The 23963-nt window shown below is 49.6% G+C and overlaps 1 protein-coding gene across 3 annotated transcripts in view; it reads left to right on the forward strand.

Annotated features, from left to right (window-relative positions):
* Positions 1-23963, forward strand: part of FBRSL1 (fibrosin like 1) — a 1114915-nt gene that overhangs the window by 70930 nt on the left and 1020022 nt on the right. The gene's annotated exons all lie outside the window — the stretch shown is intronic.

A 23963-nucleotide genomic window follows, 5' to 3' on the forward strand; every position in this document is an offset into this window, starting at 1 on the left:
TATATTGTTAGCTTCGCACAGTGGGTAGCGTAGCTATTGAGTCCTAATCAAGGCGCGTTTTTTGCTGTTTGGGATTGCTCTCGGCAGGAGCGCGGTGGCGTGGGGGTAGGGTTTATCTTCCCCGTCGAGTCTTTAGCTCGTGGCCAAGTCTAGTGCCTTTGGAGCAGGGAGCAACCCGAGACAGGGGTCCGAATTCAGCCACCGCCATTAAAGTTTAAGCGTTTTGCGGGGCAGGTCGCCGGAGGCTGTCGGGGTCGCTTTGTGGGGTCCTTTGTGGTTGTTAAATTCCCATTTGTGAAGTCAGTCCCAGTGGCGCAATTAGTGCGTGTTGCTTATACAGCAATATCTGCACTGAGCCAGGCCGTGATTGGGAGCTCGTACCTCATCTGGAGTAATTGCAGTATCTTTTAAATGATAACCTGCACAATTTTATCACGGTTTTATAGTGGAGGACACACATGCCCGAGGCGCTTGGAAAATTTGAGATTTTTTGGAAAAGGTTGCCTTGGTAATTCTGTGTGTTTGACTGTATTGTAACATGTCCAGTGACGAGAGGGACAGGTTTACAAGAATTCTAATTTCACTAAACTTTCAGCGGTGCTATGTGCAGCGTACCGATCTACAGTGCAATTTTAGGGTAGTACTCTTGAATGCTATGTCAATCAAGCATAAGAATTCAGGGCCATGTTCCGGGGCAGTCTCCGATCTGTTTGGTCTCCCACATCTAATGCTTCCATTAGGGGCCCGAACACGTGCCTAGGCGGGGCGCGCTCCCTGGCTTGCGAGGCGGGGCGCCAGCTGCCCTAGCAGCCTTTTGGTAGTATGGTGTTTGGTTTGGAGCGCTGTGGTTTGGGTCGCTAAAGCGCCTGACGCATATGAGGAGATCCTGTGGTAAGAATCTCAACGGTTCCTTGAGTATATTCTATTTTATATAGCTTCTTTACTGTCATAGTGGTTTTAATCATGGCGATCTGATAACTGCTGCGCTTAATGGATGCTGCCAGGGATCCCTCACAGTTGTCTGGTGGCTGAGCCATACTGGGCTGGGAGGGTGTTATGACGGTCATTAATACAGGTACCGGTGATTACGGGTACTTGGTGATCATAGGGGAGCATGTGTGGTAATTTTATGGCTATCAACCCAAAAGAGGGCACCTTTACTGTTCTAGTTCGCCCTATGGTGCTTGGTCTTAAGTGCGGAATTAGTCATGTTCAATGGAAATTGTTGTAGCAAACATGTGGACAGACACCCAACTAGGTGGTGTGCCTGTGCTGTGTTGTTCGCTAGTACACAGCACGGCATGGTTGGGAGCTACGGAATGCTGTTGGGTAAAAATTTAGCAGCAATTTTAGGCATATGGCCTATGATATGTATGCGAAACAATAGCTTTTGCTATTGGAGTAAACCCAAAAAAAAAAAAAATACACAATAGCTGATACTCTCACCATAGGCAAATGGCGGGAAGGGCGGTCTTTCCCTAGGGAAGATTTTCACTTTATTGGGTTTAGTTGCACTTTAAGGAGCTATAGCTCAGTGGCAAAGTCTAGGGCCTCTGGGGCGGCAGGGGTTTCGTAATCTGGTTGAACGATGAATCGGAGTATGGGAAGGTGGGTTTGTACCCTCATGTGTTCTGGGCCTTGTTTTGGTGTCTGATAGATCGCACTGGATGTGCATGGGCAATCTAAGTTCGCCCAGACTACGCTTCCTTCTTAGTTAAGAAAGGCATTTCTCTCCTTCTTTTGGCTGGTTAATGAACAGTCACATCCTTTCATAGGTAACAACAAAATAAATAGTGCTATGAATTATCATCAAGTGCAATGACTTTTCGCGTAAGTACATTTGGTCTACAGTTTCTTTTGAACTCAGTACTCTCCTTTGAGGTAGTTCGATCTCAGGTTAGAATCATTTCTTAATCGACACACATACTGTATGAATCCTTGGTGATGGGTCGACATATATACTTTAACAGCATCCCTGTTCCCGAGTGTAGATTTAGCGCCTTTGTTATCAGGGGTTCACCTTCTCGGCGAAACAGACGAGACGCCTCGCTGTTTCTTAGGGAGGGACGAAAGTCCCCAGGCTGGAGGCGCTTTGTTCACAAGGGTGCTAAGGGGTGATGGGGCCTTTTCGTCGGAGCATTTCCTCATGGGAAGCAGTGGTTTGTCCTGGGTTTTTATTACACAGTCTCATCAGTTGTCCCAAAACTCTGTTAGAGACCAATACTTCCGGGAGCAGCAGGTTGGAGATACTGGTCGTGCTAATTGCTGGTCATTCTGATTCTAATGTGGATATTTGCAGGTGAAAATTCAATGAGGAGTGTATGAAGAGGGAACAGACAAAATGTTCAGTTGCTAAAGTCTTGTAGGTCATGTTAGCACTGGTAAGGAACCATGCAGGCTCCAGGTGGGGTGCAGTAAGTGAGCACAGGGGTACACTGAATCCAACGTATTAATAATGAAAAAAAATAATAATAATAATAATAATAAATAAATAAATAAATACAAATATATATATATATAGAACCGTCACATTCATAGGCAGGAATGCTCGGAAAAACCAATATTTCACGGGATCTCAGGTAATATGGAACTATTGTCTGGGCGCTTATGTAACATGAGAAGTAGTTAATAGGTATTTGTGCCAGTGGTTATAGTACTGTTCCCTTCGGCTCATCGCTTCTCATAATTTGCAGAAGTGTGTGAGAAGTACCATCAGGTGGATGGAATGGTACAACTGAATTAGGCATTACCAATTAATAAGCATTGAATTCAATCAAGGGGTAGGTCTTCCTTGTTAGCAAACTCTAATTCGGAGAGCATGTAGGGGGCTGGGCTTAGTCGCATGCAAGCATTAATACATAGCAATAATGTATATCCCCGATTCCTGCTTTAAACTAGGGGCAGGGACGAGGTCAGCGGTTAGGCCTCACAAAAAGGCAATGTCGGCACCAAATACTCTCTTGGCACAGGAACAATTTTCCTCAGCAATAATTTGAGGGGGCATTACATATAAGTAATTTAGTGTGCCAAGTTAACATGGCTCACCGCAGGATTTGCATAGAACATGATGCTACTCTGCGTCTGTCGGTGTTCTCCAACCTTTAAAGCCTGGGCAGTAGAAAAAGAACCCCAGTCATATACAGAATCTCTAAGGGGGCTCCTGGGGCTGGGATAGCTTGACCAGCTAGGGCTTGCATTATTACCTGTAGGCACAGCCGGGGCGCGTGCACTACCAGCACTTAAGGAAGGTCTGGCAAGAAATAGGGTGGGAAGGCTCCGTAGCACCCTGATGGTGCCACAATGTCTGCTTCTTAGGTAACTAGCAATGGGAGCTGGTAGTTGGAGCTTCTGTTGACCTTTGGTTGCATCGCGGGGTGAAAGGCTGAAACACGAACATATTTCATTGCCTTAGTGGCTCGAATTGAGGGGGATGGGGGCTCCTGCCCTGGGCCACCCTATCTCTCACCTATGGTGGGTGAGATACCTAATCATTTGGGAGCCCATCCGTTCATCCTTTTGAGGTCAGAACAATGAATACCAATTTTACAGTAACCAAGCTACTGTGAGTCCGTAAATGAATCAGGCAATTCAAAGAGGTATCCGTATGATACCTATTTAGTTCCTTGCCCTTGGGTTCATAGGTATGTGTGGCAAATACATATCTCTTCGTTCCGTGAATTGGCACTGTTTCTTCATGGTGGTGTTGGCAGTGGGGCACCGATGTGCGCCAGCATGACTGCACTCACATCTCATGGGTCATTGCACAGCTTACACGAGCCCCTCCCTTCTTGAGCCTTGGGGCTCCTTTCCCTGCCTAATGCAAGCCTAGCGGGGGGCATAGCAAATCCTCGCTGAGTCAATTGCAGGTGTCTCTCTCTCCCTCATCTTATCGGGCCGTCTCTCTCTCGCCCTGTCCCTGGAACCCCCGTGGTCCCCTCCCTAGGAGGCCTGTTCCGGCCAAAACCCTATGATGCTTCAGCAACATTCTACTGAGACCACGGCAAGCAGCTGCTCATTTGACTTAAATGCATCCTGTTGGTGGGCAGTTGTAATCTGTAAGGCAGCAACCCCCATTTCCTGTTGGAGAGGTGTGTGCTTCCTCAGCAAGGTTTTCCTTCACACGGGTGAAGATGAACGGGTTTGGAATTGGCTCTCTTCAGACAGGGCGGCGGACTCAAGAATAACTGCGGCCCCCAACTGGTTATTTGTCGGTCATTTCTTCAAGGGGCGGCTGCCGCGGCGGCAAACGCCGGTATGTTCTCAGGGGAAGCAGGAGCAAGCGGCTAGGGGCCCCCTGTCTGCTGCTGGCGTTGTATTCAGCCGGTGATGCATTGGCAAATGCTATTCTGCTTTGCTTATGCCTCGCTTCTGTAAAACACACTCATGCTTGTTTTCTTCTGTTTCAGTAGCAGGACGGTTTATGAGTGCTCAGTCACTCCTTTGTCTGGCAGGCGGCTTACAGGTTGCCTCCGCTCCGTAAGCCCATGCCGGCATGGGCTGCGCGGCATACACAGTGGTGATCGTCGGGCTGAGAGTCGCTCACCTACAACGACTGGTCCTGAAGGTGGAGGAGGGCGGGGGACTAATGTTCCCAGACCTCTTTGCCGTATACAGGTGAGACTTGGTCATGGAAGGGTAAGCCTACCATGGTACTGCCCCGGTTCAGGGCATACGGGGAATACCTGACACAGGATTAGTGGTGGTGCAGTCAGATGCTAAGAACAGGGTGCATATCTCTGATGTGGGCACGGACCGATGCAGTGAGGTCATTGGGGCCTTTTTCCCATGGTTCCTTTTTGATGGGGAGGGCGAAGGACTCTGGGCCCCTGGTCGCCCTCACCGCTGCCCGGGCCCAGGGCGTTTATGGATTATCCCCTACAAACTGCTGAAAGGCACACACATGTTTCACAGCGTCCAGGTTCATTTATCTGACGAAGGAACCAACCAATTTATCCGTGACGTGGGGTTTTGCCTGCAGCCTCTTTTTGGGTGGGGAGGGCGAAGGACCTGTTGGGCCCTGGTCGCCCTTGTGGCGGAAACTGAGATAAGAAATGTGACTAGAAACAATAGGAGGGGGTCCCCAAGGTGGGGCCCTCTGGAGGACATCTGGGATAGGATCCTGAAGTTCTGAGCCAACCAGCGGATGTACACACCAGATCAGGGGGTAAGAGACCTCAGATCGCTGGGGGAGAACATGGGGCTCCAGCTCTTGGCTCCCCCCATAACACCCCAGGGCTGATTGGTGTTTGGAGGGGGGGCGGAACCTGAAACTGGAGGACAAGGTACCGTGTAGTCAGGGTAACCGTCCCTCCTATGGATACAGGTGAGACATGGGTCACCTGTGTGGTCCAAATGGTGGTTCAGGACAGGAAGGGATCCTGTCAGATTGGTTATGGTCACAAGAATTTCTCAGTAACATGTAAATAAAAATGTTTTCTTTGTTGACTAACCTTGCTATACTTGCTATTTGATGTTTGGCTTGTTGAAGTTATGAGTTATTTTGAATTATGTCTTTTTGAAAATAAAAGATACTTCTTCCAACGAATAGAGCTTGTCGTCTCGTGTATTCCTGGCGGAGGGAGTGTGGGCCGTTATGGAGGCCTCCGGGTCCTATAACTCTTTGCTGCCATTTGGATAGGTTTGTGCTATAGATATACCTTGTACACATATATGCATGCATAATGGGGAGGTATGTCTGACGTAAAATAAAGAGGCCCTTTACACATTGATGATTACACCGTGTTGAAGTCAGTAGAAAGGGACAGTTAGACTGAGTCTCACAGACCACGGTGCTAGGCAAGGATTTTAATGTGTGGCAGACACTACGCACTTTAATGTCTGGCAGACACTACAGATTTAAAACGTCCGGCAGACACTATGGATTTTAATGTCTGGCAGACACTATGGGCTTTAATGTCCGGCAGACACTATGGGCTTTAATGTCCGGCAGACACTATGGGCTTTAATGTCCGGCAGACACTATGGGCTTTAATGTCCGGCAGACACTATGGGCTTTAATATCTTGCAGACACTATGGATTTTAATGTCTTGCAGACACTATGGATTTTAATGTCTTGCAGACACTATGGATTTTAATGTCTGGCAAACACTATGGACTTTAATGTCTGGCAAACACTATGGACTTTAATGTCTGGCAAACACTATGGACTTTATTGTCTGGCAAACACTACGGATTTTAAATGTCTGGCAGACACAACTGATTTAAAACGTCCGGCAGACACTATGGATTTTAATGTCTGGCAGACACTATGGGCTTTAATGTCTGGCAGACACTACGGATTTTAAATGTCTGCCAGACACTACGGACTTTAATGTCTGGCAGACACTACGGATTTTAATGTCTTGGAAGACACTATGGACTTCAGTGTCTGGCAGACACTATGGATTTTAAATGTCTGGCAGACATCACGGATTTTAATGTCTTGGAGACACTATGAACTTCAATGTCTGGCAGACACTATGGAATTTAAATGTCTGGCAGACACTATGGACTTTAATGTTTGGCAGACACTATGGAGTTTAATGTGTGGCAGACACTACGGCAAGAAGGTTGGCACTTTGATAATCCTTGTTAATCCTTAATAAGGTGTTTCTAGCTGTAATTTTATGTACATTTATAATTTCTTGTCTGCATGCCCGAGGGCTGTCGTGTGGCAAAGGTTTAGCAGAATTCAGAAGGTCTGAGCTGGTTTTGGTATCAAGCCGGTGATAAGGCTATAGGCCTGATAGGTTCTTCAGGAAAATGTGCGTCCAGTGCAGTAGGCATGATATGTTCACTATGAGAAGTTATGTCAAAGACCATAGGCCTGGTTTACTTATTGTAAATGGCTGCATTGTCATTTACACGGAAGTAAGCACTCTCTGAGATTACTATAGCAGGTGAGGACTTTGGTCTCGGTTACCCCCGTGGCAAACGGCGGGGATAGATTTGCTCCCTGAGAATTGTTTTTATGATGTTTAGGAGGCATTGTATATTGTTTTATCGGATGCAATTTTGTACTACACTGTGTTTAAGCACAGAAAAGGTATTGGGTAACATGGATTTTTATAGGTTACAGTCCTAAAAGGAAAGGAAAAGGGCTTGAATATTGCATGTTTGAGAATCGTTGCAAAATCAGCCTAATTTGGACATATTGCTAATTTCTTGTCTGTATTCTTCGTGGTCACCTTGTAGGAAATCCTATGCTCAAACAGGAGGCCTGAGTTTGTTACAGGGATGAGCCAGTGTTAAAGGATATAGGCCTGACTGCTCCATTACGGACAGTTATGTCAGATTCCGTAGGTCTGGGCTGATAATTATGAAAAGTTAAAACAAAGGCAGTAGACCTGACTTATTTTGTTTTGTTGTGCAAACTCCCTTTTAAAGCCAATAGACTTTTAAGGTGGATTGATATTACACCGTGTTAATTTCCTTAGATAGGTACTTTGTTACACAGAATTTCACTGATTCTTGTAGAACACACTGGTTTTGATGTTGGTTACTTCTTTGGACAAACCATGGGGGTAAAAGGTTTGCACTTTGATAACTGTTGCTAGTCCGTTTTAGAAGGGCTTGTCAAGTGTAGTTGTCTGCTAGGTACTTGTAATAAAATATATTTAAAAAACAGTACATACCTATACATACATATAGGGTCTTGGGTCGGCCCTTCAAGTGGCATTAACATTCTGCTCCTCCCATCACAGAATACTGCATAGATCAGTGGTTAAGCCGTGTGGTAGGTATTAGCTCTATTGCCCTATGAGTAACAGCATTTTGCACAATGTGCACATCCACCTGAAAAATGAGGGCACTTCTATGCCTGGGCTGATGGCCAGCCCTCTAGTTTCCAATGTTTCTTTCATGATTCAGTTTGATTTTTTTTTTTTCTTTATTCTCCTTTTTTGGGGGTATCCTGCAGCTTTTCAGACAGTCCTACTAGAAGGCTTGCTTCCTGCTAGTTTCATCTACAGTGTTTAGCACCCTTTGCAGCCACTATTTCCAAACTGGAGGCCCATCTTGCAGTGGTACTGTCCATAGTGTATTATTATTTACTTTCCACAGCGTATCATTGTTTTGGAGTTCTAGATGACAGCGTTGTTTGCACATTATGTTGACCATCTTATAGCAGAACATCAGTGACACTGTGCACTTTAACATTTAAAGGTGATTGCGTGTTGTTTACTTAGTGGCCATTTTAGAGTGGTATTGTGCATAGTGTTTCATTGTTTTTACTGCTGCAAGATGGCCGACACATTGCATTAAAACGTGCAGACACTTGAAGGCAACCACACGCTTTGTACAATGTCATTACATGACGGCCGCCTGATGATTTGTTAAATTTTATTTTGATATTGCAAGCTTATGTCTGCCAAGTTTAGTCATTGACATGTTTTGTTTTTTCTACTTTTACTCCTCAAATTTGCCTTCCATATGCTTGTTGGATTTGTGTGTCTGTTTTATTGCGGATGAGTTAATGGGCGATTGTCAGAATGAGTCAGTGGATAAATGGGTGTTTGTGTGCAAGGATGAGTGACAGAGTGAATGTAGGATGACCTGTTGAGTGCTTCACCAGTGACTGAAGACGTGCTTTCAGTTATAAGCCAGACCTATTGGCATTGTCAGTGCTGTTCTCTGGGAGGGAGTGGCTGCTCTCCTCGCTATGCCTCTCTTCCACGTCTTGATGCCTTTGTATTGCTCTTCAGAAGGTGCTTTAGGAGTCACAAGTGAATAGTTTCTGCTCGTCCATCCTCCCACCTGGTGTAAATTGTGTGTCCCAGTGTCCCAGGCACCGCCGTCCAGGAGGGAACTGCTTTGAAAATACCATCAAAACGCACTTTTGTGGGTCATGCTGGTAGGTAGGGGTGCTGTAGTTTTGACTTTATTCCATACAAGGCATGCATGTTTGTGTAGGTATTTGACTGCATGAGTACATTTTCCATAGGGGTAGAAAGTTATTCTACAGTGGGTGTGTTGCCTTGTTTGTTCAGTAGTTTCTTCATCTAAAATCGGTCTGGGTTCATTTTAACTTTGGGCTTTTCCAGGAGGATAACAGCTTCTGTTTGTCTTTCTGCTTCACAGTAAAGAGTAGTTCTGCTGTGTTTTTAGGCTCCAGGATAGTCCTTGTTTTGTTGGGATATGGGCGCTGCATTGGCTGTGTGTAGTGTGGGTGTTACTGTTTGGGACATCCAGCAGTGATGCAGACATTGGGGATTCCTCCTGGGGGATTGCCTGACCATTTCTGTGTTTAAGTGCATCTGGGCCGAGGCCCCGTGCTGTCTCACTGAAGTTTTCACATGTTTGTGAATACTGCATGGGGTGCTGTGTACGAACAACTTGGATTCACTGAACCGTAAATGATCTACCCCAGTACAAGATAGGACAGATACAATAACAGTACGGACTGGGTGTCTAACAATAAGAACAACAGGGTCTCTTTGATTAACAGCCCAAAAAAGATTCTAGCATCAGCCCTGAAGAAGACTCTTTGAGGGACGAAACGTGTTCGCCACAGTCAAAGGAAGTTGTTTTAATGAAGAAGATGAATAAAGAGAAAGATGTTTTAACCACTACTTGGAAGAGACATGGAATTATGTGACGATGTCTATATCGATATTGTACTGAAGTGATAAGGGGTGCTATTAAGCTGATTACAATTGTAACAAGTTTGGTGATTACAATTGTAACAAGTTGTGTGCTGAGTCACTTGTGTCAATACTGAGGACCCTGCTCAGTGCATATGGTGGCTGGTCCCCCAGACCTGTGCACCACAAGCCTGTCACCTATTCAATGCCATCTTCACTGGTGTGGCAGGTGCACGAAACGTTTCCAAGGCCATCCTCGTGTAAACCATCTTTTAAATTTAACTTTGGGCTTTTTCCAGGAAGATAACAGCTTCATGTTTTTTTGCTCCACAATTTGAGAGTAGTTGTGAGGTGTGTTCAGGCACCGGTGCAGTGCTTTTGTTGCTGGGCTAGGAGGGCCTCATTGGCGGTGTGTATCAAGTATCACTCTGTGTGACCTCCAGCGGTGATGCAGACATGGGTGGTTTCTCCTGGGTGATTGCCTGGCTATTCCTGTGTGTATTGAGTGCACGCGGTTTGAGGACGCGGTCCTGCCTCACTGAGACACTCAGAGCTGAAACCTGCACACCCTAAAGATGGCGCATGCACACGTCACTTCCTGCAAGGCGCCAGAATCTAAACTACGGCATCAGGTGGTCCAATCGTGTGTACTTCTCCAACTTAGAAAACTGTCTGCTCCGTGTGAACATCATTTCTGCATGTCTGTGCAGTTTTATTCATATTACGGAAAGTAAACTGCCTCCCTGCACGCAACAGTGGCTGAAACAAACCGCCTTCAGACTCTGGGTGTTGGGGGCTTTTAAGAATTAAAACGCAGGCCAATTGAGATTTTATGGAGCTGGACACCGCAGGCTGTCCCGGGGTAGGGTCTGGTATCTAATTCAGTCCAGATTTTTCTTTGCGTTATTAAATTCCAGGCCCTGCATTGTTAATGCGTTTATGATTAAACATGACCTGCTGCGTCCAGAGTGCCATGAAATCACCGCAGACTGAAAACTAGGCGCATCTCACCTGAGGAGAGACTTCTCCGGTACATTAGACTGTGGCATCCAGTAAATTCACTGTTTTCTACGGATGTCCTGTGAATTCTGCCGAGATTTCATGCCATCCCGTGCCAGGTATTCTGACAGCTCCCCTCTCTACCCCCTTTAATACTTGCCTACTTTGTAAATCTGTGCTTTTTGAGACTAAAATATTTTTTTTTATATATTGGCGATGGCCCCTAGCACCTTACTCAACAATGGCGTTTTCTAAGAGCAAAGACAGAGCAAGTCAAGCATTGGTAAACCCAAAGGGGCTGGGAGCCCACGCTGGACCTGTTGGTTTTTCAAAAGTTTGTTTTTCATTTTGCATGTGCTTCGAAGCAGCCGGCTGACAGTTTAAGCGCTGTATAGGTATCTGAAAATAAATATTGTGTGTGAAAACAAACTGACACGCATCATGGAGTAAGAGGCAAATTATTTCAATATTAGGGTTGCTTGTTTTTAACTTTTAATTATTTAATTTATATAACAGTTTTATACAACTGTGCTCCGCTGACAGTGGTGTCGGAGCGCTTTATATTTGAATAGAGTAGACTCAGACTGTACCGAACCGGGAGCTACCATTAAGGATGAAAGGGGGATTCCAGCCAAAGAACGCACTTCTTGGTTCAGAAATAGCTGGAAACGACCAACTGTTAAATGTCCGAAGGACAGACCTGCGCCGCTCGCACGAAGAGATGCTCAAAGTGCCTGGACAGCAAAGCTGACAACCAGCAACAAACAGAACAGCAACGTCAAAGCAAGGCCCACAACACACTGAGTGTAAGCGAACCTAAAAACTACAGCTGCCAGGAGTGACTGGTGGGTGGGGGGGAGAGGGGCTCCTCCCTGGATCCCAGGAGCAGAGCTCTTGAAAACCAAAGCAGATGTCTCATTAAACACTTCCTTATCAGCTAATGACTGTGAAGTGTCATGGAGGGAAGAGAGAGGAATCTCGACAGGAAACAGGCCCCACGCGCCCTCCTTGACGCGTGGATGTGCCAGGTGCCACTGTAGCGGGGCAGATACTTGACGCACGGCGCCTGCCAGAGGCCAGTGACGTCAGGGGGGCTCCACGTGACGTCAGAGTATACACAGCAAGCCTATCATCGAATGCTAGAGACTGTCCCTCGTGGAGTTGGTGGTATAAAGGACCAGGGCCGGACTGGTCACTCTGGCATTTGCCTTGTGAACTGCGGGTGAGGGGGCTGGTTCCAAGGCCATCACACTGCTAAGCCCCGCCAGCCTAGTGTTGGACCCCCTGAAGTGTGGGGACACGTTGAACATTTTTTCCTGGTCTGGTTTAGGTTTCCAGACCGGCCCTGTAAATGCCCATGATTATACAGTATTATACAATTTTCCTGTACTAATTTTCGTGTAGTTGCCCCGTTGGCACCGTGCCTACCCTGCAGGGATGTCTTCCCTTCTCTTTGCACCCACTACAAGGAGGATGTGCCTGAGGGTTGACCGCCTGAACCCGACCTCAAGTGCTGGATACAACCTCTTGTGAAACTCATGTGAACTCACTTGCGCAGACTGGCTTCTGGTTACAACCGGGGCCATGGAGTATTGGGTGTGGTGTGGTCGGCGTAGCCGCACTTCCCATCCCGCTGCCCTCCACCCCCCCCTCAAGCCTCGTCCCAGCTTCATTCGACTCGGATATGCACAGCTCCTTGAAGTAACTTTAAAGCACCGTGCAGCGCTCTATACCCGATCACTAAACTAGAACCTTAAACGACCTCTACCAACCTCACATAACCAAAGAAATACCAGAACCGCAGGACAAGAGTGCCCGGACGAAGGCAAGCGCTACGGTGACCTACTAATGATAGGAGGCGCTACTCTAATCTGAAAATGTAAAATTGCACTTTCCTTCCTGACACCTCTGTGCTGCAAAGGGGCCCACCTTTGAAGCTTTTAGGTAGGGCACCCTTCAAGCCCCCTTCAACCTTTCAGGAAACCCTCATTAAGCTCAATGTAATCAATATCTGTAAGATCTGGGGGACCCAATGGCCCCTCAGCACATTGTGCGGGGTGGGTGGGAAGGGGGCATCTCTCTGCCCTGCACCATTGGGCACAACTGACTGTGTGTGCCCTCCCACCACGCACCCTCCTACACGGATCACGTGCCCTCCCTGATGCAGACTTTTCTGTCCAGACCGAAGTTGGCAAGAACGGAAGGAGGGGGTGGGCAGCTATTTTCGAACATTTCAATTACGCTATTTATTCAAAGTTCTACTGTCCTGTTGTCTTACAGTCCAGTTCTGAAAATACAGCTGCTCGGTGACATAACTTTCCTTTCGCAAAATATGAGTAAATGAGGCCATGCAGGGAGGGGGCGGGCTTTCAATAGCAACGTCACATGTCATTAAAAATTAACTCTTGTGCTCGCTAGACTTCCTAGTGAAGTGATGTGCCAAACATTATGCACATCTAGTGATGAAATTTACAAAATCACTAGACAGCCCTTTTAAGAAAAAACAGACTGTTAAAGGAGGTCTGGACATCAATCAATCAGGATTTATAAAGCGCGGCCAATCACCCCTGCGGGTCTCAAGGCGCTGGAGTTGCTGGCTGCTTTGCGGTGCTCTGTTCATCCCAGCAGCGATGTCCTGAGTCCTTTCCTTAATTCCCGGAGTGATGCAGCGTTCCTGAGGTGCAGGGGAAGGCCTTCCAGGCACTAGCTGCCAGGTGAGAAAAAGAGTCCTCTGCTGTTGGATCTGCGGGTGTCTGCAGGGAACGGGAAGCAGATCGCAGGTGTCTGGATGGTTAGTGAAAGGTCATTTGTTTGTTGATATATGCTGGTCCTTTGTATTCCAGACATTTGAAAGGTCTGCCCTGAGCGCCAGGTGGCCATACTCCATATACACATCCTATTATTATATTTTTATCTTTTTGAATTCCGTAAGAAGCTGAAGACCAGGCCTTTGGAGTAAGCTCCCAGGGCTGGCCTTGCATACCTGATGCAGAGTGCCTAGATACCCTCACAGGTGTTTAGCACACTATAAAAACGCCATTAAACATAACATATTAATAAGCAAACTCAATCGCTGTGCTTGCCTTCTGCATGCCGCGCCCCCTCTTTGGGGAAAAGTACCCACTCTGCACGAGGGGATTTAAAGTTTCAGCGTCACGTACCTACCTCTTCCTCTCAACACCAGACCCAATGGAAATCCATCAACAACCCATCAGTGACCTGCAAGTCAAATGCAAGCCCTTCGCTCTAAGAGCCGACGGAGAAACATTACTCCAAGAGCCAACTGAGGGCCATCACGCCAAGAACCAACTGTGGGGCCATCACTCCCAAGAGCCAACTGTGCATCCATCACTCTAAAATCCAAGTGAGGACCATCACTCCAAGAGCTAACTGAGGACCATCTTGGAAAGAGCTATTTGAGGGTCATCACTCAAAGAGCAAACTGAAGGTCATCACTCTAAGGGCCAAGTGAGGGTCATCACTCCAAGAGCCAATTAAGGGTCCTCACTCCAAGAGCCAATTAAGGGTCCTCACTCCAAGAGCCAACTAAGGGTCATCACTCCAAGAGCCAACTAAGGGTCATCACGCCAAGAACCAACTGTGCATCCATCACTCTAAAAGCCAACTAAGGATCATCACTCCAAGAGCCAACTGTGCATCCATCACTCTAAAAGCCAAGTGAGGGCCATCACTCTAAAAGCCAAGTGAGGGCCATCACTCTAAAAGCCAAGTGAGGGCCATCACTCCGAGAGCAAACTGAGGAACATCACTCCAAGAGCAAACTAAGGAACATCACTCCAAGAGCAAACTGTGGGGCCACCACTCCAAGAGCCTGCAGTAGGGCCATCACTCCAGGAGCCAACTGAGGGCCGTCACTCCAAGAGCCAACTGAGGGCCATCCCTCCAAGAGCCAACTGAGGAACATTACGCCAAGAGCCAAATAAGGGCAATCACTCCAACAGCCGATTGATGGATCATTACTCCAGAATACAACTGAGGGACCATCACTCCAAGAGCCAACTGAGGTTATTCACTCCAAGAGCCAACTGTGGTTGATCACTCCAAGAGCCAACTGAGGTTCATCACTCTAAAACCAAACCTAGGATGTCACACTACGCCAGAGCTGCTGACTTCTGAACAGGGAACCAGGTTCAAGTCTCTGTGTCGACGCAACATCCTGTGATTCTGGGCAAATCGCGTAACCTCCCTGAGCCTAAAGAATGAATATGAGCTCGTGTAATGTAACTGATGGTTTGGTAAACGCTCCAATACTTCGGGTCGAGTTGGAGCCATATATCACTGATGGAAAAAAAAAAGTCCCGATGGACGCTCACCGCAGTAGTGAAGAGGCCAGCCATCCCGTGAATGATGTCACAGTAGGTCTTAAACCCAAGCCGACGTCATCAAAGGTAGTGGCGTAACAAAGGCCCTCGCGGCCCCCGCGAAGCGGGGGTGGGAGAGGGGGGCGTTAGGGCCGAGCTCCAGGGGGCCCCCTCAGCATTGTGCACGGGAGGCAGACCCTTGACTGGGTCAAGGGGAGGAGCACCCCCACCCTCTACAGGTGCTTTGCTGGGGGTTGGGGGAGGGCAAGTTTTGTTACGCCACTGAGGAACATCCTAGGATGTCTGTCGGTAGTGCCGATTAGGAATGCAAGACAGGGGGTCGGGAATGGCCTCTTTTCTGTTCGCCCTGTGGCCCCTTTAGGTAACACGATGGCGTTATTGGGGGCCATGGGGTATTTAACAGGCTCCGGGGCCAGGGCCAGGGCGCCCTGTCAGTGAGCGCGTTTTTAACGAGGACGAGGAATGACTGGTGACAGGCGGATCACACAGCACGGCGGCGCTCAGATCATCCATCAATCCGTCGCGGGTCTCTCGCCTCTGTTTGTTGCCGGAATCAAACCGACTGGTAAAACGATGCAAACCGCATTAACATCTCCCGTCGCCGTCCCCGCGGGGAGGGGGGGGGGGAACACATCCGTCTGACACATCAAATGAGAGCGCGTGGGTAAAGCATCTCTGGAGGCGGGGAGTCAAGAGAGACCCTGATCTGAAGAGAGGAAGATACAGGGGGCGGCGTGGGGTACGCCCCTTATGTCGAGCTGTCGCCCTCCAGATAGCGCCTTCTAATCCAGGACTTCAAACTCTGATTCAAGGCACTGGCAGAAAATATGTTAGTGCTCACATGCTGCACCACTGGGAGTATTTATAATATGCCTTAAACACCCCGCCCCCTTTTTTTTCACCTTCATGTCTCCCGCCTGCACTCCTTCCTGAGTGGGGGCCACCTTTCTGTCAGACGCGCTCATGTGTCGTGATATTTTTACAGCTGAATGGTGCCGATATGACATCTGACATCAGAGCGACGACGACATAAATCCCATCGCTGACGTTTTACTCTGGTGGCTTACACACTCCACTGATGTCACCATGTCCTGGTTGTATAATAACCCGTTGGGATCACAACGCCCTGGTGGTTTAAGTGCTCCTCTGACGTCACAGGGCCCTTGTTGTTTACACAGCCCGTTGGGGTCAGAATGCCCTTGTGGTTTACACGCTCCTATGACATGACAATGACCATGTGGTTTACACCCTCCTCTGACGTCTCAATGCCGTTTTTGTTTACATAACCCTTTGGAGTCGCATTGCCCTGGTGGTATATGTACTCTTCTGACGTCACAGTGCCCACTTTGTACACACAACCCCCAGACTTCACAGTGCCACGGTGGTTTACTTAAATTTCTGACGTCACAATGCTCTGGTTTGTTACATAACCCTCCGACGTCATGAGGCTCTGGTGTGTACTTAACTGACGTGAGAATGCCCGGATGTTTACTTACTTCTCTGACGTTACAATGCCTGGTTGTTTACATGACCCTCCCAGAGCAGTTATCTGATTGATGACGTAATCTTGTGATATCACAGTGGCCATGTTGTTTACACCACCGTGGTCCTGGCACTGCTGGGGGCTGCGTAAACACAGATCCAACAGAGACAAGCTGGCCTCGGAGGGTAGGGGTGGGTCAGCTTGAGGACAAACCACGCACACATGGTGTGGGTTTAAACAGATGCTTTCATGCCTGGAAAGTGCTATCGGTTTTCGTAAGAAGGACCTGTGGGTGGCTCGCCTCTAGGCACTTTAGCACTGTTTATGGCCTGACAGTTCTGGATGCTAATAATTGAAACTGCGGCTTGTCAACTTCTCCCCCAGCGTACCCTCAAACTAGTCAGGAAAGTGCAGGGTGAGTTAACGCCTCATTCCCATACAACCACTGGCCTCTCCGCTGAGACTGCTAACAGGCGTCAGGGCTGGGTGCCTGCTTCTGACCTCTTGAGGTGCGAGGAAGCTCTAGTGCTGAAGAAATGCCTCGTTGTTTCAGTACCGGTGATCCCACCAGCCAGCTCAGACAGGGTGGTCTAGACAGCCATCCTCTGTGGTTTACATGACAGAAATAAACATTCTCCATCTAAATGTTACTTATTTAATCAACCGCAGGACGGTGTGTCGCCGTTGCTGGTTTGGACCCTGTGCTCTTTTAAACATTTACAGACAAATCTCAACAGCAGGTGCTCAACCCACTAACCTATGCCAAACGCAGACATGGCAGCAACCACCACTGGGAAGCACAGGGTAAACGCAGACCAACCACGACTTACTTTCCAGGGCTGCCCGGCGTGCGTACCAGGTCTGCGGAACCCATGTGCCAGGTCTGCAGGGACTATGTGCTAGGCCCACTGGGCTTTTGTGCCAGGTCTGCAGGGACTAAGTGCTAGGCCTACTGGGCCTTTGTACCAGGGCTGCGGGGACTATGTGCCAGGTCTGCTGGACCCATGTACCAGGGCCACAGGGTCTATGGGCCAGGGCTGCGGGACCCATGTACCAGGTCTGCAGGGCCTAAGTACCTGGGCTGCGGGGCCTATGTACCAGGGCTGCTTGGCATTTGTACCAGGGCTGCGGGGCCTGTGTGCCAGGTCTGTAGGGACTATATGCTAGGCCCACTGGGCTTTTGTGCCAGGGCTGCGGGGACTAAGTTCTAGGCCTAATGGGCCCTTGTACCAGAGCTCCGGGGCCTGTGTGCTGGTCTGCAGGGACTATATGCTAGGCCCACTGGGCTTTTGTGCCAGGGCTGCGGGGACTATGTGCTAGGCCTAGTGGGCCTTCGTACCAGGGATTTAGAGCCTATGTGCCAGGTCTGCGTGACCCATGTACAAGGGCCACGGGGCCTATGTACAAGGGCCACGGGGCCTATGTACAAGGGCCACGGGGCCTATGTACAAGGCCTGCAGTATCTATGTACCAGGGCCACAGGGTCTATGTGCCAGGGCTGCGGGACCCATGTGCCAGGTCCACAGGGCCTGTGTGCCAGGGCTGCAGTGAAAGAGGCGGGGCCGTGGAAATCTCCTAGCAGCAGCCACAGCCTTCTGCTGAGGAGTGCGGGCAGCGATGGGTTAAGCTCTCTACGAGCAGTCTAGTCTCCCGCAGACAGCCCGTGCAGTCAGTGCATGAAAGGGTTTTTTATCTCTCTTCTTCGAGCTCTAAGTGAACAGATTGATGTCGTTCGGAGAGTGATAGCTCACAGCAGCACAATACCGTGTCACTGCGAACAGAGGCAGGCTCGTGAAACACGGGGCCGCCCCGGAGAAGCGCCTCGAGGACCAGGGGCCAGCACTCCCCCGGCTCGTGAGAGGGACTCCAGCGATAGGCTTGTTTTCAGGCTTCTTCAGTGGAACCAAAGCCCGGCCGTTCGTTTAAACCGCGACCTTAGGTGTTGGGGCAACAGCCCTGCCCAATAGAGCCATTCACTCGTTTCAGCCTTCCTGGAGGGCATGTCTGCTGCAGGGCATCAGCAGTGCCAGGAGGCCATGCCTGCTACAGGGCATCGATAGCACCAAAGTCGGGCTCTGCATACTCATGAGGGCATGCCTGCTAGAGGGCACCGACTGTAGTGATGCCAGTCTGTGCATACTCATGAGTACATGTCTGCTACAAGGCACCAACTGTAGGAATGCCAGTCTGTGCATACTCATGAAGGCATGCCTGCTACAAGGCACCAACTATAGCAATGCCAGTCTGTGCTTACTCATGAGGACATGTCTGCTGCAGGACATCAGCAGTGCCAGGAGGCCATGCCTGCTACAGGGCATCGATAATACCAATGTCAGGCTCTGCATACTCATGAAGGCATGCCTGCTACAGGGCACCGACTGTAGTTATGCCAGTCTGTGCATAATCATGAGGACATGTCTGCTCCAAGGCACCAAGTGTAGCAGTGCCAGTCTGTGCTTACTCATGAGGGTATGTCTGCTACAGGACATCAGCAGCAGCAGTGCCAGTCTGTGCATACTTATGAGGACATGTCTGCTACAGGGCACCAACTGTAGTGATGCCCATGGCCAGGAGGGCATGCCTGCTCAGGGCATCAGCAGCTGCAGTGCCAGGCTGTGCATACTCATGAGGGCATGTCTGCTACAAGGCACCAACTGTACCAATGCCAGTCTGTGCTTACTCATGAGGGCATGTCTGCTTCAAGGCACCAACACTAGCAATGCCAATCTGTGCTTACTCATGAGGGCATGTCTGCTACAGGACATCAGCAGCAGCAGTGCCAGGCTGTCCATACTCATGAGGGCATGTCTGCTTCAAGGGACCAACTGTAGCAATGCCAGTCTGTCTATACTCATGAGGGCATGTCTGCTACTTGACACCAGCAGCAGCAATGCCAGTCTGTGCATACTCATGAAGGGCATGTCTGCTAAAGGGCACCAACTGTAGTGAGGCCAGTCTGTGCATACTCATGAGGGCATGTCTGCTACAGGGCACCAACGGTAGTGATGCCAGTTTTTCCATACTCATGAGGGCATTAGCAGCAGCAGTGCCAGGCTGTGCATACTGCTGAGGGCATCTCTGCTGCAGGGCATCAGCAGCTGCAGTGCCAGGCTGTCCATACTCATGAGGGCATGTCTGCTTCAGGGCACCAACTGTACCAATGCCAGTCTGTGCTTACTCATGAGGGCATGTGTGCTACTGGACATCAGCAGCAGTGCCAGGCTGTGCATACTGCTGAGGGCATGTCTGCTGCAGGGCATCAGCAGCAGCAGTGCCAGGCTGTCCATACTCATGAGGGCATGTCTGCTAGAAGGCACCAACTGTAGCAATGCCCGTCTGTGCTTACTCATGAGGGCATGTCTGCTACAGGACATCAGCAGCAGCAGTGCCAGGCTGTGCATACTGCTGAGGGCATGTCTGCTGCAGGGCATCAGCAGCAGCAGTGCCAGGCTGTCCATACTCATGAGGGCATGTCTGCTAGAAGGCACCAACTGTAGCAATGCCCGTCTGTGCTTACTCATGAGGGCATGTCTGCTACAGGACATCAGCAGCAGCAGTGCCAGGCTGTGCATACTGCTGAGGGCATGTCTGCTGCAGGGCATCAGCAGCAGCAGTGCCAGGCTGTCCATACTCATGAGGGCATGTCTGCTAGAAGGCACCAACTGTAGCAATGCCCGTCTGTGCTTACTCATGAGGGCATGTCTGCTACAGGACATCAGCAGCAGCAGTGCCAGGCTGTGCATACTGCCGAGGGCATGTCTGCTGCAGGGCATCAGCAGCAGCAGTGCCAGGCTGTCCATACTCATGAGGGCATGTCTGCTATAAGGCACCAACTGTAGCAATGCCAGTCTGTGTATACTCATGAGGGCATGTCTGCTACTGGATATCGGCAGCAGCAGTGCCAGGCTGTGCATACTCATGAGGGCATTTCTGCGACAGGGCACCAACCTTGGCAGTGCCAGGCTACGTATATTCATCAGGGCATATCTGCTACAGGGCACCAACCCTAGCACTGCCAGGCTGCACATTCTGATGAGGGCAGCTTTTCCTTAGGGCATTGACACCAGCATTGCCAGGCTACACATACTCACGAGGGCATCTCTGCCTCAGGACATTAACACCATCATTCACAAGAGGACATGCCCCATAGACTTCAACAGCAGCCATTTTAGCTAGGGTGGCCTGGCCACGGACAAAAGCCCTTGCCTATTAGTATGGTTAGAAACCGTGGCACTTTAGTTGAATCAGTGGGCATTTCACTTAAACAAATTGTGTCCAATTACAAAAACTAATTTTTCTTTCTCAAGCAGCTCCCCCTCGCTCCCCCTCTTCTTTCTTTTTCTTACCAGACACTGGAATTACTGCAACTTCTACAGTACAAGGGGGAGAGCTGGAAAACACATGCACTCTCATGATGTGCCTAACGAAAATAAAAACATTAGTGCTTGAAACTTAAGCAGTGGATGGACACAAGTAATGAGGTCATGCTCCAGGGGAGCGACCAGCACAACAATTGGAAGGAAAGCCCACATAAGCTAAAAAAAAAAAAAAAAAAAAAAATGTGAGTGATATTAAAACCAACCAATGGTAGCAATGAGTGGGCTTTAAGTCCATTGTAAGCTAACAGTAGTTTTTTTGCAAACAGACAACTTGCGGAAAGACCTAAAAAGCTTATCAAGTTTCTTCAGCCTGGGACGTAACTGCTTTGGATAGAAACTGGATCAGATTTAAAGTGCCCACCATTTTTCGAAAGGCACTGTAAAGCGCTCTTTTCTCTGAACCTTATGTTCCTTGTCTCACATCAGCCTTAATGTACCCCCTACTTGTTGGACCAGACGAGGCACAAAGCTTTTAGTGTCCAGGCAGAAGCAATTTGCCAGCAGCTCCCCTTTGTTGGTATGTCCCATGCCCATCACTTCAGTTCCTTGAAGCCTTTAATATCCTGACGTGCGTTAAGCAGTCACCAGGTTTTTATGCGCTATTGGCAGACCTTAACTAGTGGCAGAACTGTCCTCATCAGCTCCGTGTTCCAGATCTGATGCCCCCCATGAGAGCATTGTGTGATCCTGGGCACATCCTGTTCATCGATGAGTTTCCCTCCGGCCTAAAGTTTGTATATTAGGGGTAGGCTCAAAGGTTGCATCAAATGCTTAAGTCCAGTTATTGCAGTTCGGGTAGGGAAGCGTCCCTTTCTATCCTGTGCTCTCATTGGCTAACAGCCCCAAAATATTCAGGAGCTGAAATGTAAAAACCGGCCTCGACGAAAGTTATGAAGGAATAATTAAAAGAATGTCAGTATCTGGTGCCACAAGTCATCACTATAATTCGCTTAATCTCAGAAGAGATCCTGGACACACCAGAACCTGCCAAATTACCTATTTGTCCATAACTTGCAATTTATTGATAATTAGTTAGAGCTAACCTAACCTCTAATAGTTGACTCAAGCCTAGTTGGCTGGTCCCTTTCACGCGCCTGTGGCACAAGCTGTCTATAACAAAGGAATGTTAAACTGTTCAATGGATTTTGCAATAAAATGACACGATTAACACCGTCGATGTAATTATGCAAAATGTGGTTAGTGGTTTTCAAAATTCTGCACGGTCCTAGGGAACTCAATATTCCATCAAAGACTGACAGTCCTTCAGGGATATTGAAGAATTGCGGTAGGGCGGTTGGTCTGCCCCTCTGAGAGGGGGGGAGGGGGCGCTTTGAAGGTAGATGTGACTGTGGCTCTGTGATGAGAGGAGGGCTGCCGGACGTGTGTACCAGGGCTGCCGGACGTGTGTACCAGGGCTGCAGAGACCTGTGTACCAGGGCTGCAGAGACCTGTGTACCAGGGCTGCAGGGACCTGTGTACCAGGGCTGCAGAGACCTGTGTACCAGGGCTGCAGAGACCTGTGTACCAGGGCTGCAGTGACCTGTGTACCAGGGCTGCAGAGACCTGTGTACCAGGGCTGCAGTGACCTGTGTACCAGGGCTGCAGTGACCTGTGTACCAGGGCTGCAGTGACCTGTGTACCAGGGCTGCAGTGACCTGTGTACCAGGGCTGCAGGGACCTGTGTACCAGGGCTGCAGTGACCTGTGTACCAGGGCTGCAGGGACCTGTGTACCAGGGCTGCAGAGACCTGTGTACCAGGGCTGCAGGGACCTGTGTACCAGGGCTGCAGGGACCTGTGTACCAGGGCTGCAGTGACCTGTGTACCAGGGCTGCAGTGACCTGTGTACCAGGGCTGCAGGGACCTGTGTACCAGGGCTGCAGGGACCTGTGTACCAGGGCTGCAGGGACCTGTGTACCAGGGCTACGTGGCCTGTGTACCAGGGCTGCAGGGACCTGTGTACCAGGGCTGCAGGGACCTGTGTACCAGGGCTGCAGGGACCTGTGTACCAGGGCTGCAGGGACCTGTGTACCAGGGCTGCAGTGACCTGTGTACCAGGGCTGCAGGGACCTGTGTACCAGGGCTGCAGTGACCTGTGTACCAGGGCTGCAGGGACCTGTGTACCAGGGCTGCAGGGACCTGTGTACCAGGGCTGCAGGGACCTGTGTACCAGGGCTACGTGGCCTGTGTACCAGGGCTGCGGGACCTGTGTACCAGGGCTGCAGGGACCTGTGTACCAGGGCTGCGTGACCTGTGTACCAGGGCTGCGGGGCCTGTGTACCAGGGCTGCAGGGACCTGTGTACCAGGGCTGCGTGACCTGTGTACCAGGGCTGCAGTGACCTGTGTACCAGGGCTGCAGGGACCTGTGTACCAGGGCTGCAGGGACCTGTGTACCAGGGCTGCAGGGACCTGTGTACCAGGGCTGCAGGGACCTGTGTACCAGGGCTACGTGGCCTGTGTACCAGGGCTGCAGGGACCTATGTACCAGGGCTGCGTGGACCTGTGTACCAGGGCTGCGTGACCTGTGTACCAGGGCTGCGGGGCCTGTGTACCCAGTCTGCAGGGTTTATGTGCAAGATTATGCGTGAGGTGATGGGTTATGTGGCTAATGCGGCAATTCTATAATTATGCGAAAATCGCCACGGCACAATCGCATAATTTCAGCGCCCCTGACCATACCCAACCATCCCTCCTGAGACAGCTACACCCGCGGACATCTCCAAGGCACTTACAGTTCTAGCGCCGATACTACAGGCGCAAACTCGGAGGCTGCATCAGGGCTGCTGTACCGTGACCACAACTTCACGAGTCATTCACGACACCCGAACCCCCCCACCCCCACCCACCCCATACATCCTCTGACCTTAAACCCGTCCCAGAGAAGGCCACACGCGATAGTGTCATGAGGCGCTATACACATTCTAGGTGACCTGACGGATCATCCCTCATGCTGCTCCTGGTCTCGCTTTATTTGATTCCAGCCACTGGGTATGTTTCTATTTAGTTAACATTTCTAATAAATCCCTGTAAGATGTGCCTAGTGATGCAGCAATCCCATTCTTGGCGAGTGTCTCAACATCCTTCCTTGGGCACTTCGTCACCAAGCATCACTTGGTGACCACAAATAAAGGTTGTCCACTAAGTGACCAAGTTTTATCCTTGGCTTTGGTGGGCCTCG

This window comes from Pleurodeles waltl, chromosome 11 (assembly GCF_031143425.1).
Source record: "Pleurodeles waltl isolate 20211129_DDA chromosome 11, aPleWal1.hap1.20221129, whole genome shotgun sequence".
NCBI classification, from domain to species: domain Eukaryota; kingdom Metazoa; phylum Chordata; class Amphibia; order Caudata; family Salamandridae; genus Pleurodeles; species Pleurodeles waltl.